This window comes from Triturus cristatus, chromosome 1_1 (genome assembly GCF_964204655.1).
Source record: "Triturus cristatus chromosome 1_1, aTriCri1.1, whole genome shotgun sequence".
NCBI classification, from domain to species: Eukaryota; Metazoa; Chordata; class Amphibia; order Caudata; family Salamandridae; genus Triturus; species Triturus cristatus.
Genome location: NC_140579.1, coordinates 850,642,683 through 850,658,958, shown reverse-complemented (window position 1 = coordinate 850,658,958; position 16,276 = coordinate 850,642,683).

The following is a 16,276-nucleotide window of genomic DNA, read 5'->3' as shown; positions in this document are numbered from 1 at the left end:
TCATCCCTTGGAGACTAGGACAGATAAAATTCCATCACAAATAGCTGATTACTGGGGCTTGCATTAAAACTGACTTTTTTTCCTCTGCGCACTAATGTCCTTGCCTGGAGTGGATTCGCCTGCCAAGGCACCTCCAGATTCTGTGCTACTCCTCACCGCCCACGCATCCCCCTCCCACCCCCACCACACTCCCAGTGGGGTTTCCAGTCAGCTGCCAAGGTAAGGCATTGGGGAGTATAAACGGGGTATTTTTTAATATTTAGAGTAAAAAAATAAATTATCTTTTTTATTTAGTTTTTGCAGTTTTCGTTTTGCTTAAGTGCACAGTCTTAAATATACTTCATAAAACCATTCGATTATGAGTGTTACCTATTTTTTTCTCTGCAAACGCACAAAAATATACTCTTTCTAGCCACTATTCTTAGTGGTTCACTAAAATGGTAAAAAGGAAATAAACCTTCTCCTGGAATTTGTCTTACATCAAAGATTTATCATGCTTCTAGAATGTTCATTGCAGTTGAGCGTTTTTGTTGAAAAAAAACGACTCTATAATTTTAGTTGGGAGAACACTAATTTTTCGTGGATATTTTTACACACCGTTAAAAAAAGTGTCAGTTTGAGAAGTCCCCTGAAGCAACATGAGAATGAGTCAGTCTCAAATAAAGCAAACCTCCTGGTACCAAAATGTTTTGCAGGTTTTGAAAAATTCTAGTAAGATTTCATGCCATCTTCCGTACAATATTTTTGGAAAACTAATTTGAGATGGAAAAAACAGCCCCAGTTTCACCAGAATGGGCCTAAGATTTTGAAAGGTTTGCGCGTGGAAAGGCAGTAAAGTATTAAACCTTCACAGTGCAATTGTAGAGGCTATTCAAACTTCACCAGGAAGAAGAAGCATTTACCCTCAGAGTCAGCCATCTTTTCTGAGGTCGTCAGGCTCAGCCTGAAGACCTTCATTAGTGTTGGAGCTATTTTCTCTGCCTGATAACTTCCTGGTCTACATACTGGTCTTTACCTTCGATCAGCGCTACTAGCCGGCAGTGGTTTGGGGGCTGATCTTAGCATTGGCACGGGGAGTAATATTATAGAATTAGGTGGTAATGGCATCTGTTCCCCTCACCACTGATACATCCCTCAGGCTCATGTTTCCCCTCAGGGCGAGATGATCCTTTTCTTATGGTAGGACATATGGCCTAATGAAGAAGTTCTTGGTTGTTCAATCAGATCTGAATTATAACATCATCTTCCTTATGTGATCATTTTGGGTAATCGTGGGCAATCACGTTTGTAATTGTTTATCTCTAGCTCCCGTGCGTGCCAAACTAATAAATAAACTTAACATAGCATTATGCTCTTGTTGTAATGTATCTCTTCATCTATCCTGATGTTCCTTTAAGTAGATAGAACCTATGATGTAATTGTATTTGGAATGTTTGGTAGTCTCCTAGCGACTACTGTTCATATGCTTGAGAGAACAGCCGTTGGCAGAGTCAGTCTGTTGACTCTGTGTTTTGTAGCCAAATAAATAACCAATTAACCTTTGATGTTCCCGATTGGTTACTACATATTTATGGCGACGATTGTGGCTACAATGAAGAACCCACACAGCAACAACAATGGACAATTTTGAAGAATAGATCTTATTGGAAAGCAAGATGTACAATCTCTCACTCAAGCTATCCTGAAAAGTATCAACTGAGCCAACGATCGTTTTCATATATAAGGTACTGTCCACAATTTTTTGGGGATCATCTATAAAACGATCTATGTGCGTGTGCATATGAGAGAGAGACTCTGTCTCTGAAGGTATTGGTGTGCATATGGAAGAGAGACGCTGTTTTTTTTTTTGCTTTAAAGTATTACGAGTGGAGTGACCGTAGCAGAGCAAAGATACCCGTACATTAAGCACTGTTAAAGAAACGTTTTGGCTTGTGACGTCCATGAAAACAAGTAGGAAAAGAAATACCAGCTAACGGATATCGAGGCTTCTGTTCCTCACGCGAGTTGTCCCGCGCACTTGTAGTGAGTGTGTCGTGCTCTGGCCATATTCAAGGAAAGACAACTACGCATCTGCTTAGTGACGTCTGCCCATTGTACTAGTGTCAGATCGCGTCTGGTAACAGCCGCCATATTGGATTGGGAAAGAACTCTACTCTCGCAAACAGAAGCAAGGAACTTTTCTAATTCTTTCTCGCTACGTCAATTTCAACTTTGACATTCGATAGTCACGGTGACACGCACACCACCATAAATAATCAAGCGTGTCATATTTCACTCGCTGTACAGAAACACACCGAACATCGACCCTGGAGAAATACTGATGAAGGTATTTAACGACGATGACACGCACATCCATATAATTCAGCGTGCCATTCCCAACAGTGACGCGCACACCATATTTCAAGTTTATTGGTAAAATAAGACTTTAGTCTTGACAGATATTGCAATTATATTATTTTTTTTTCTCTCTTCTTTAGGTATTACTCTGCAAGGTACTACTGCATTTAGCGTCACTGGTTACCATGTTGTAGTGCATCATTTTCGTACTGTAAATTATATACATTAGTTATATATTGATTCACAGAGTACATTTGTAGGGTGTATTTTTAAAAATTGACAGCATTCACCATTATCAGATTCCCTCATTGATTGAGATGTGCAGTATGCAATCTATCAGCCCACCGCCATCGTTCTTAGAATCTCCAGGAGATCCGCCTGTCAGGTGGGAAGTTTGGTTTGATGCATTTCAAGTGTATTTAGGTGCTATTGGTGCATTGCGGTTTAGTGCAGAAAGAAAAAAAATTATTTTGCTACACTCACTAGGGTTTGAAGGTAGATCAATATTTAAACATCTACCTGCTCTGTCGCAAGAGGATCTTCATGGTATTGATGAATATGAAGAGACGATAATTAAATTGAGGACTAGATTCGATAAGCAACCCAGTCTCATGGTACTGAGACACAATTTTTTAAAAAGAAAACAAACTGACGCAGAAGACGTTGATGCTTATATATCTGTCCTGCGAAGGTTGGCTGCAGATTGCAAGTTTGACAACTTTACAGAACAACTCATAAGAGATCAATTCACGTGTCATTGCAAAGAGAAGAGTATAAGGCGAAAACTACTTAGTTTGGGTAATCCCGCTCTAGACGAGGTGATAAAAATAGCTAAGAGCATTGAAATTTCTATTGTGTCATTGAAAGAATTGGAGGAGAAGCTATCAGAAAATGTAAATGTGATCAATACCAACACTTCGATTAAACCACATAGTAAGCCTGTGTCTTCAGTTAGTCAAGCTGTTAGAGCAAAGTATGACACTACGAACCCATTGTCCAGTATGAATAATAGTAAATGTATGAGGTGTGGTAATCCTCCACACAACAAAGGCTCTCATTGTCCAGCAAGTAATGTGATATGTAATTATTGTAAAAAGATAGGACATTTTTCAAAAGTATGCCTTAAGAGGAGTAGAAATGTGAAGAAACCTACGGTTTGTGTGGTTGAATCCGAATGTGAGTCTGATTCTGAAGTGATTTCAGTGATTAGAAGTCTGGAGGTTTGCTCTTCTGGTTCCTTAAACCAAGAAGTGGTAGTTGGGGATCCTTCCTCGTGTGTTGATCCTATCGTTGACATTAAGATTGGTGATCATACTGTGAAGTTATTGGTGGACTCAGGAACTAAAATAACGATGATTACGCAAGAACTTTTTGACGTAACATGGAAGGGTGCTTGTGTTCTTTTTCCCCTGATAGTTCTCCTGTATCTTATGAAGGGCGGAAAATAGATTTACTGCGGTTCTTTGAAGAAGAAATGGAATTCAAAGGAAGAAGGATAAAAGGAAAAGTTTATGTTGCAGTTAAAGGTCTCGATATTTTAGGGTGGTTCCATCAGGGACTCTTTGAATGATATTGAGACCAGGAGCTAAAGAACAAGTTTTGGTGGTAGATTCTGATGATGTTAGCCTGGTTTGGAAAAACAGGTTCCCAGAAGTTTTTGAAAAGAAACTAGGAAGGATAAAGGGTTTCAAACACAAGATCATTGTTAAAAATGGTGCCACTCCCATTAAACATAAGTTAAGGGGAGTACCATTTAGCGTCAGAGCTGATCTAGAAAAAGAATTGAAAGAGTTATGTGAACGAGGCATCATTGAGCCTACTGATTCCTCGTTGTGGTTATCTCCCTTAGTCATAGCGAGAAAAAGGGGAGGGGATCTTCGAGTCTGTGTGGACTTGAGATCACTTAATAAAGAGATATGGGTAGATTCATACCCTTTACCAAAAATCTGTGATTTATTTGCACACACAAAAGGAGCACGGTTTTTCACGAAGCTGGATTTGGCAAGTGCATACCATCAGGTTGAATTAGACCCCGAATCCCGTCACCTTACAGCTTTTGTTTCACCTTTGGGAACTTTCCGTTACTGCCGGATGCCATTTGGGCTCTCTTCTGCGGCATCTGTGTTTCAAAAGATTATGAGCAATATACTTAAGGACGTAGAGGGTACAGTGGTGTTTCAAGATGATGTACTAATTTTGGGGTCTGACATTACTAAACATGATGATGTTCTTGGCAAGGTTTTAGCTCTTTTTAAGAAACGTGGTGTGGTTTTAAAGGAAGAGAAATGTAAATTTCTCTGTAAAGAAATCGAATATCTAGGCCATGTGATATCTCAAGATGGTGTCCGTCCTCGTCCTGGTCTGATTCAAGCAATCATGGATGCCCCAGAACCACTAGACAAAGGAGGAGTTAAATCCTTGTTGGGATTGTGCGAGTATTACTCACAATTCATCTTCAATTGCACGTCCAATAAGTAACCTTTTAAAGAAAGGCGTGAAGTTTGAATGGGATGAAGAGTGTGTGGTTGCTTTAGAGTTGGTAAAATCAGCTTTAGAGAATGGTCCCATTTTGAAACCGTTTGACCCAAATTTGTCTTGCTGTGTTACAGTAGATGCAAGTCAGGCAGGGATTGGTGCCATGTTAACCCAATGGGATAAGAACTGTGAGAACACAGCGTGTTTTGCTTCAAGAGTCTTGTGGACTCCCGAATTGCAATATTCGGTAATAGAAAAAGAGTTGTTGGCGTGCCTGTGGGCCATAGAGAAATTTAGACCCTATGTCTGGGGAAAGTGTTTTTTGTTGTTGACCGATCACAAACCCCTTGTGAACATTTTGGGGGGTAGTGTTAGCAAATGTTGTTCTCCTCGAATTATGCGGATGGTTACTAAGCTGTTACAGTACCAGTTCAGGGTCAAACACATTTCAGGAGGGAAAAACATACGTGCAGATTTTCTATCCCATTTTCCAGTCATACCTTGTGAGGTTGATGAGATATGTTTGGAAGATTTTTCAGAGGAAGACTGTGATGATTGTTTCGTTGCAGCATTTGTTCTTCCTGAATTCGGTCTTAATTCGGAAATTGGGTGGATACATGCTCTTGATTCTGATCCAGTGATTCGCGAAGTACTTACTCTGGTCAGAAAGGGATGGCCTAGGGAGAAGACTTTACCAGTTGCTCTTCAACCTTTCTATAAGATTTCGGATGAACTATCTGTGGAGGATGGTGTGTTGTTAAGGGGGGAGAAGTTGGTACCTCCTGAGTTATTCCGCAAAACTATTATTCATAAGGCTCACGAGGGTCATCTGGGGTCACCCATGACAAAACGGCGGATAAGAGATGTATATTGGTGGCCAAGTATGGATACTGGGATTGACAATGCTGTGGCAAACTGTTGTATATGTGGTTCAGCAGATAAAAGTTTGAGGGTGTCCACTCCTCCGTTAAATCCTATTGAGTGTCCTGATGGACCTTGGTTAAAGGTGGGAATAGATGTGATGGGACCTTACGAAATTCTCCCTGGTGGTTCCCGTTTTATTGTGGTCATGATGGATTATGCATCGAAATGGCCAGAAGTGAAAATTGTCAGAGAGGCAAATTCAAAAGTTATTGTGGAATTTCTCAAAGAGGTGTGGATGAGAGAGGGGCTTCCTGAGACCTTGGTGTCAGACAATGGTAAACAGTTCATTAGCACAGAATCTGAAAACTATTTGATAGAGACAGGGGTCAAGCATTACAAGAGCTCACTTTATCATCCACAAACAAATGGGTTAGTTGAGCGGATAAATCGTGTGGTGGGTGAGTATGTCAAATGGGCAAGATCGGGTGGCCATGACATTTGCAAATCATTAAACACAATGTTGTGGTTTTACAGAACCACTCCACACTCTTCTACTGGAGTTTCGCCTTTCGAGTTACTACGCGGGCGTAAGCCTAATACTAGTTTTAGGCCTGCATGAATGAGCAGGTGGATAAAGTCCCAGTCTGATGTGAGTCAACTGATGTCCTTAGCCAGAGAAAACATGTTAATCACTCAGAATAAACAAAAGGAGTATTTTGATACACGGAAAGGTGTAAAAAAGGTTCCTCTCAATGTGGGAGATATCATCAAAGTTAAATCCGGGATTCATTCCATGAAAGGTAACAGTAAATTCAGTGAGCCTGTCAGAGTCTTAAAAATATACAGGAATGCTGTTTTGGTTGAGGGAGGCCACTGGTGGAATCTTAATCGTGTTGTTAAGGTAAAAGGAAAAAGTGCAGAATCTTCTTCAAACAAAGCTTGCCAAAATCCTGTTGAAATGTCTTACAGGAAGAGTTCAAGGGTTATCGTTAAGCCCTCTAGATACAGAGTGTGATTATACTTGTTTTGGTTGTTTTTTTTGTTTTTGTTTTTTTGTTTTAGGTTTTTCTTTTGTTTTTGTTGTTTTTGCGAGAAGAGAAGATATGTTGTAATGTATCTCTTCATCTATCCTGATGTTCCTTTAAGTAGAACCTATGATGTAATTGTATTTGGAATGTTTGGTAGTCTCCTAGTGACTACTGTTCATATGCCTGAGAGAACAGCTGTTGGCAGAGTCAGTCTGTTGACTCTGTGTTTTGTAGCCAAATAAATAACCAATTAACCTTTGATGTTCCTGATTGGTTACTACAGCTCTCTTACGGGAAACTACAAGGAAAACAGGGATAATCATCGGAATGGAACCCAAGTCAAGAAGATGACTAGAATGGTCTGCCTGACTGCTTTGCAAAGGCTCCTGAAGTATTACAACTACATTGTGGCTCATTGTAGAGGAATGCCAGGGAACCGCTGATCGGTTATCTGGGACCCCGCTACCCACTGGTGTATGTTCCAACAGAACGCCACCTTCTGATGCCGCCCTCCAAGCTAAAAATACCTGCTCTCAGTAGAATCATGAAAAGCCTTCAATGTACCTGCTATTAAAAGAGACCTTAGCAGTGTCACCGTGCACGTCTCAGGAAATAATTACAGCTTAAACATGCTAATAACCTGCTTCGCCTTTATCCGCCAGCTCCCTTGTCTCATTGGAAGTTCCGTCTTCTTTAGAGGGAGGGGAGAAATATGGGAACAGAGTCATTCAGTTCTTCAATTTAAGTCAAACTCCATAAATAAATCCCCCTCTAGGTCCAGTCTCTTGCAAATAACCTGATCGCATTCAAGCAAGCAGCCAACACAGATATCAGAGCAGGTGGGAAAACTAGCACTGTGCCTTAACCTTTCTCTAATCTGTTTCCTCTAAAAAAAAAATAGGGTAGCACTCTCCCGCCTTACATAGAGGTAGCCATACTTGCTTTATGACGCCATAAGGCCAAGGTCTACTGGTTTCCATTCACACTGGTTAGAGAGAGATACAATAGCCATTGACAGTACTTAATTTCAGCCAGTGGTTTCCTATGCTGGGCACCAGCACTTAATTGTCAAAACCAGCGCTTATGACAGTCTGCCACAAGGTGGCGCTGTCTGAGATGACCACAACAACAGTCAATTATTAATTCAATATACATTAAAAATGACTTTTACCTGCCACCTAAGCCACTCTTATAGTTTTGGGGGCCTGGAATAGTCCGAATTGTCACACTTGTAGGAGTGTGATGGTTAGTAGTTGTGCTGTTACTATTATTGGCAGCATGGCGAGGCAATATGTGGTGCAAGCTGCACTGGCCTTCTGGCGAGAGCCCTGGCACTTATTTTTTTGTACAAATTAAGCACTGGTCATTGATGCCATCTGCAGATGCTACCCGAGCAAGCACCCGACTACATGAACCTGCATGAAACACATAGCTACCTAACTACACCCTGCTACTATATACTATTGTATGCACAGAGCTCCAGAGTGACCAAATGGCAAGATATTAGCATGTTGCAAAACCGCTAATGAAATCCATAAGGAAACCCAGACATGCATGCGCAGAATTTACCCTACCCAATTTTATGACTCAGTGTTGAATTCATAAAGATTTTCTATATAGAACTAAACATATTGCATGTAAACAAAAGGTCATGAGATTGCAGTCAGTTATACCAAGAAAATGTTTTCTAATTTATCACAATAAAATATGCATTTTCCCCATTCCTGTACACAATCAAAGGTCTTTGCAAGTCTACGTTTTCCTGTTATGTCAAAATATGGGAATTCGTTTTTGATAAAATGTGTATGTGTGTGGAAAAACCGGTGAACAGAATTAAACCAAATTTGCCAGAAAGGTAGATATTTGGCAAGGTAAATACCTTTTTGTGATTAACAAATGGCACTGATGAAAGATATTGATTGTTAAATTCGTTGTTATCAGTGCTTTCCTGAACAGATGAGGTTGACTATTTGTTCATATAATGTCATCACTTTTAATAGTTGCCTAGTTTTAGAAATGTTTAAGTATGCGTATACTTTTATCAATTTAGGGAGAAGAGGAGGGAGAATTATTGGACTAGAAATGGCAACCACTTGTAAATACTAAAACAAGCATTTGCAATGCATTAGGTCTCGCATTTGTGAGAGTTTAAGCTATTGGCATTGTAAATGACAATGCCTTTTATTTATATGTTTTGATAATTAACACATAGATAAAATAATTTATCATTTACAATGCCAATAGCTGAAACTCTTGTAAATGTGATACCTATTTCATTTTAAAGAAGTGGCCGCCATTGTCCGGGGTTGCTTGGAAAGTGAAAGCATGCATGGCGTGCTGAATGTTACAGGAAAGCATGTCGTACCGCAGTAGGAGAAACTCATTAAAGAAAACAGTGCTGACAGACTAAATAAGACATACGGAGTAACAACAGAAGTAAAAGGGCCAGTCTTCATGGGAGGTTACAAATGAAGACTAAGGAGGGACTAACAAGCCTATTAACGTATTGAAAGCCAGCATTTACAAAGGACAATGACACAAGCCAATGAGAAATATGGGCGGAGAGTGGGCGGAGCTTCAACTTCATACTCGATCACAACATGCCTCACAGAGCAGTGCATGCGCTGTCCAGGCTCGACCTAAAAAAAGTATTAATTTAGGAAGTGGTCACATTTCTTCATTTTTTCAAAAACGTCCTTCCACAGTCTTTACAGAAATATAAAAATATAAAGCAAATTGAATAGTGTACATAGTGTAGAATGGGAATTGTGACACTAAATATCAACATCTATCTAAGACAGTTTTCTATGTATCAATTATCCTAACTTTTCTCACTACATGGATCTCTGATGTGCATAGTTTGCTTGTGTTGCAAACATTTCCCAGAGACACCAAGCACAGTATGCCTGTAATTGTTTTTACTACCTAATCACAGCTTTCGGCTTTGAAAAGAAGGTATAAAATAGGGCTGCTAAGAAGGAAATTCGCACATGTTTGGGAAATAAACATGGTTGTGAGTTCAGATAGGGTGATTGTCCTTATCTCCCACAACAGTAAATACCCGTAGCAGAATATTATAGTAGTGCACTTTTCGGAATAAGTATACCATATTCAACTTTTGCATGAACAAATACTGTTGCATCTTCTGGCAAGGATCTACCGTCAAGGAATGCCCTGGCAGTCTGCTGTGCCACACTCCATCCACTGAAAAATCGACACATGCATAACTCAGGAAGGTTATAGAGTAGATGAATAGCTTTTCATGTTTTGTATGGTAATAAAACGTTCCTTTAGGTAATCCTCTGCTACTCTTGTGGCCCTGTGAATAGTACAAACTTGTGCTATCTATGTAAGGAACCGTCCCTTGCTTCTCTAAGCTGTCTACTTGCTTTCTTGTTATGTATAATGTTGATGGGTTGTCCATTGTATAAGACTTTGCTTTATGAGAATCCACAGGTACTTGAGGAATTTGGAAATTACGTGACGTAAAGTACAGTGGTACACTGGCTTTCTTCTTTCCCCTGACTTTTGTAAACCATTAGTATGTAGTCTATTTTTCATCTGGGTGAAGTAGATTGTTATGAAATTCACAGTTATGAGTCATTGTCATTTGTTTTCATTTGATGTAAACTTGATGAAAAGATATATTTTTAAGCAGCATTCGTGGCAGTTAACCTATTGTGGTAAGATGAGGGATTGCAGTACTTTTATTCTTTAAAAGAGTCATTGGCTCCCTATAGAGTGCCAAATTCAATACCACATTCTCAAGGCACAGGCCCACATTCCTAATGAATATCGGACGTTAGCACCGTTCAAGAGGGCCCTTCTGTGCACTGACCTTCTCCTTGAACAGGCCAAGAGAACCCATGATGCCAAATTTGGAGATTGCACGTTCTGTGGAATACTGGCCAAAATGAGGAATGTTCTTCCCAGCCAACTAAGAGGAATATGCCCTTTTTTTTGGTCTCGCCTGACCCAGCGCTTGCGCTGGTCTGGCGAGACTTTAAGTAAGGGCTTCAAAAAATGCTACCGCCGGCCACAGCTTGCAGTGCATGTGCGTGGGCGCGCGCTTGAGCAGAGGCGCCGTATGGCGTGATTACTGCTGCGCGTGCACCACTCGCGCACATGTACCGCAAGCTGTGGCCGGCGGTAGCATTTTTTCCCCCGCGATCACTTTCACTTTGGCCCCGTGGTTAACTTCCTTGTTTGCAGAGTGCAGTGTTTATTTGGCTCTGCACGCCATCGATTCATGGCCGCCATGCTTTACCTTCTGCATCTCTTTTTTGATAACCAATTTTTATTGATTTTGATTGCGACAAAGAAAACAGTACCATACAAAAGTACCTCGTAAAAGGCACGACCAAGGCACAAACATATCACATTGGCAGAAAAGGTAGACGAACATAAGGCCCATATCGGCATACCCACTCCCAATCTAGATAGCGTAGCAGTCCAAATTAGTCTTCTATCACCCCAACCCACTTGCCCCACATTTGACGAAATTTCGTAGGACAACCCCATGCCACATAAAGAGGCCTTTCCTGCGTGGCACACCAGTCTACCCCTCTGCGCCAGCGTGCCAAAGTAGGTGCGGTAGAGTTCAGCCAGTGAGCTGCAATGTCCCTCTTGGCTACTGCTAGTGCTGTGTTAAGGAAAAGCTTCTCAGCCGTGTTGCCATCCAGCCGCTCGGTGATGCCCAGGAGAACGTGTGTAGGGTCAAGAGGAACCTCCCAGCCCAGGACCGTTACGGATTCCCAATAACCCTGTATCGCAGGGCAAAGCCATACCATATGATAGAAGTCTGCCTGGTAGTGAAGACAGTGGGGGCAGAGGGCATCAGGTCGAAGCCCTGCGCGGTGAAGATGCAGCGGTGAGAGATAGGCAGCATGTAAGAAGTATATTTGGACTAGCCGAAGCCTTGCCAAGCCCGCAATTATTTTAGGAGCCGTCAGGGCGTCTCTCCAGTCGGTGTCTTCCAGGGTCCCGAGCCAACCCTCCCACTTATCCCGGAGTTGAGAGAGGGAATTGGGGGTGTTATTTGTGAGGGAACGGTAAATACGAGAGATCCCTCCCCTTCCCAGATCGCCAGTCATGACCTGAGCTTCGGGTGGACTATACTCGGGCAAAGAGGTGCCATTCGATATATAGGAGTGGAGGGCATGGCGTAGTTTCAAATACCAGAAAAACTGGTAGGAGTGGAGGGAGTGTCGGGCCTGCAAATCCTGAAAGGAGCGTAGATGAGTACCACTCCAGACATCGCCCAGCAGGGAAATCCCGATGAAGTCCCAGGGCCGAAACCCCGGAAGAGAAGCAATGTCCCGAAGTCTGGTGCCACACCACAAGGGGTTGTACCGGGCCACCTTGCCCGACCAATGGGTATGACGCAGGGAGGCCCGCCAGGACAAGAGCACTCCACGTGTGACCTCAGGGAGAGCTTGGGGAACAGCATCTCCGTACAGCATCCCCTGGATAGTGGGGAAGGCTAGGGTGTGCAGTTCCAGACGGTACGCCAGGTGGGACCAGCCGCCGTTAAACCAGTCGTGCAATGTAAGGAGCCGAGTCGCTAAGTAATAGAGATATAGGCTCGTCATCCCAAGACCTCCATCGAAGGGGCGGGATTCTGCACTGGGCCAGGGCCAGCCTGGGCCTCCGTCCCCCCCATAAAAACTTAGTGGCTAAGCCATCCATCTCACGGAACCAGGACCTAGCGAAGGAAAGATGCATATTTTGAAGCATGTAGAGAAAGCAAGGTAGAATCATCATTTTGAAAAGGGCTATCCTGCCCAGAGGGTTTAGGGGTAGTGTACGCCATTTAAGGAGATCAGCGCGGACCCGCATAACCAGTGGGGTGACGTTAAGTGACCAAGCAAGGTCGGGAAGAAGGGCCACCCAAATCCCCCAATACTTGAAGGACTTCCGTAGAAGGGGGATCGTCGACTGCCAGTCAAAGCATTCACGTGACAAGTGAAGGGGAACCAAAACGGACTTGTCCGGATTTAACCGAAGGCCGGAGGTGTGTTCAAAGAGGTCCAGGGCCAGAAGGCATCGGGGCCCCCGATCGGGCCGGGTCCGCCAGAAACAGCAACACATCGTCTGCATAAAGCGCGATCTTATCCTCCTCAAAACCGTGCCACCTCCATCCAGTGAGAGATTGGTCAAATCGAATAAGGCAAGCAAGGGGCTCCATTGCCAAAGCAAATAGGATCGGCGAGAGGGGGCACCCCTGCCTCGTACCTCTTCTAATGGGGAAGGGACGAGATAGAGCCCCATTGACAAGGACCTGCGCTCGGGGCCGACAATACAGCATCCTCACCAGGTTGCGGAAAGAGATTCCGAAGCCCATCTGCTCCAACACTGCCTCCAAATAACCCCAGTCGACCGAGTCGAAAGCCTTCTCAAAATCTACAAGAAGGAGAGACAAATAGAGGGACAGCAAGTGCCGGTTCGCAAGAGCAAGATGAAGGCGTCTGAGACAGTGCCTAGTCCCTCGGAAAGGCATAAAGCCGCACTGATCTGGATGAACCAGACTAGCCAGGTGCGGTCTTATGCGGTTGGCCAGGACAGAGGCGAAGATCTTAAGCTCGGTGTTAATAAGAGAGATGGGACGGTAGTCCGAACAGCAGCTAGAGGGGGGCTGAGACTTAGGGATCACTACAATAGTAGCTAGGTCCGTCTCCGGGCGAAAAGAGCCGCAGTCTACCGCTTCACGGTATATCGCCTCTAGAGGTGAGACCAGGATGTCTCGGTAAGACGCATAAAATTCTTGGGGGAGCCCATCCGGTCCTGGCGTCTTACCGGCCACCATGCGTGATATGGCTTCTGACACCTCCTTGGGGGTGATCGGGAGGTCTAGCGCCTCCGCCTCAGATTCACCAAGGCGCGGAAGGGGGAACCGTTCCCGTTGAAGGAGCTCAGTGAGCGAAAGACTAGGCGCCGCGCCGAATAGAGGGTGGCATAGTAAGCTGCAAAGCATTGAGCCACCGCTGTCGGGGCACGGTGGATCTCACCGCTCATGTCAGTCACCTCTGGTATTATACGGTTGGCCATAGGGTAAGTGGCGAGGCGATGAAGAAGGTTCCCATTTTTATCTCCCCAACCATACACTCGGGCCACGGAAGATCGCCAAAGCAATTTGGCAGCCTCCAGGGAGGTCTGTCTGATTTCATCCCTCAGGAACTCAAGCCTCCTGTCTTGGGCATCGGTTCTATCTTCAGGGAGCAGCGTCTCGAGCTGGGCGGCCTGCGCCTCCAAGAGTGTGAGCTGGGAGTCATGTGCCGCACGGGCAAGTTTGAGTTGGCCTTTAGCGAAGCCCCGAATTTTGGCCTTCCCGGCCACCCAAAGGGTACGAGAGGAGGACACTGAACCTTGATTAGTGGTGAAGTAGAGGTGAAGCTCGGCACCTACTTGGTCTTTGAATTCCTCGTCCTGGAGAAACCAGGCATTGAGTCACCAGATTGGGCGCAAGGACGGAGGGAGGGAGCATATGTGCAAAATCATCGGGGAATGGTCCGACAAGCCTCTGGGGAGGATAGAAATTGTTTGAATCGCACGACAATCCTGTGCTGGCAGGAAAACATAGTCGATGCGTGCGTGTGTGTGGTGAGAGGCTGAGGTATGGGTGTATTGTCGCGCTGTCGGGTACGTAAGTCTCCAGGCATCCCCATGACCCAGGCTGGCAGCCCACGTCTAGAGGAGGCTGGATTGGACAGTCCTGGAGGCGGACGGGGCAGAGGCAGTGTCAAGGCTGGGATCCATAACTGCGTTGAAGTCACCCCCAATAACAATCATTCCTAGGATCAAGGCAGCAACCACTGAGGTGAGATTCTGGAGTGTGGAGGCCAACAGGGTGAGAGGGGCATAGACAGCCAACAGGTTAAGAGAGCGATCACCGAGAGTCCCCTCCAGGAGAATAAAGCATCCCTGAGGGTCGTGTGTCACTTTATGTGCCACCAGAGGAAGGGTGCGATGCACCAGAATAGCCACTCCCCTCGACCCCCTACTAAATCCAGAGTGCCAGACTCCACCATAGCCATGTCGCGCCAGGAAGGGGCAATGATTGCCCATCAAGTGGGTCTCTTGAAGCAGGAGTATGTCTGCGGCTTGACACTTGGCATATCGCAGGACAGCTGCGCGCTTGACCTTGTCTAGCAGGCCATTAACATTCCAGGACATTATGTGGAGCGACAACGCCCTGTTAGAATCACCGGGCAGTGGGAAGTCGCCGAAGGGGCTGGATAGCCGGTGAGTGTAGCAGAGGTCGTGGAAGTGGGCTTGCATTGAAAGCTAGTGAATATGTTGCCAGAGTGTTAGGTGGTATGTGGTCATCAAGATGTAGAGGTGCGAAACCAGTGCAAAGAACAAAAGGAACTAGAAACAAAACGGGAGAGATCAGTGTCCTGTAGGTCCAGCAAAGACGGACGAGGTGAAGCAGTTCCGGGGTCGGAGCGGCCCGAGGGACCAGAGAGCCGCCTGGCAGGGAAGGTCTCGCTAGGTGGTTCGGGCATAGGCCGCCTTGAAGGGCCCACCGGAGAATCCGAACGTGCGCGCCTCTGTCCCCTGCGTCTACCAGATTGCCTGCGTCTCGGTCGGAGGACCGGCATGTCCTGCCGGGCACCTCCAGTGCCACTGGATGGGCCTGGGTTTGGGACGGATCGTCTCAGCGGACGGTCCTCTGTTGCCCATGTCCATGCCTCCTCAGGAGTATCAAAGAAGAAGGATTTGTCGCAAATGGGCTGGGAAAAGAAGACGATACTGGATGTTAAGCAAGCAAAGTTTTTGCGTGACCTATCCAAAGGAACGACGCTGGGTTTGGACCTCTCCGCAGGATGATTGGTCTAGGAGGGGCTCCGGGCTGTGGGCGGGGAGCAAGTGACAATGTGCCCTCTCGACCATGAACCAGGAGGAGAGAGAGCTCTCGGGCATCCAGTAGTGCAGCCAGCTCTCCACAAAGTCCACCGCCCTTCCCTGCTCCACACCCTCCGAAAATCCGATCAGGCGAAGGTTGTTTCGACTGGACCGATTTTCAGCATCTTCGGCCCGCCGATGAGCTCCTGCGAGTGGGACTGGATTTGAGTAACCTGAGTCTTGAGCTGTTGAACGTCATCCTCCACGGTAGATATGCGGGACACCGCTTTTTAATCCGGGCAGTAGCATTGCGGAGGTCCTGCCTGATCAGGGGCATGTCCACGCTGACTTCCGCGATCTCAATCTCGACCGCGGATTGCGATGTGCAGATAACCTGGAGAATGGTAGAGAGGTCCGCTGCGGCAGGAGTTTCCTTGTCTTCGGGACCACCAGTTGCCCCGGAGTCCATGGTGGTGAACCGATCCATCTTGGTTTGGGTTGCGGGAGTCTTGGGCACCTTGTCTCTGCCCATGGCTACTGTTGAGTAGTGTGAGAACGCAGCGTGGGCTCCGGGCGGCCAGGCAGGCTGGGGAAGGGATGGCAGCCAAGGAGGAGAGAAAGGAACCAGGCACGTCCAGGCCACACCGCGCCACGACCACTGTCGATGTCTTCAGTAGAGGACCCACGTGGGTCAGCGGGAGGAGCCCAGGTGTACGGATCAACCGGGG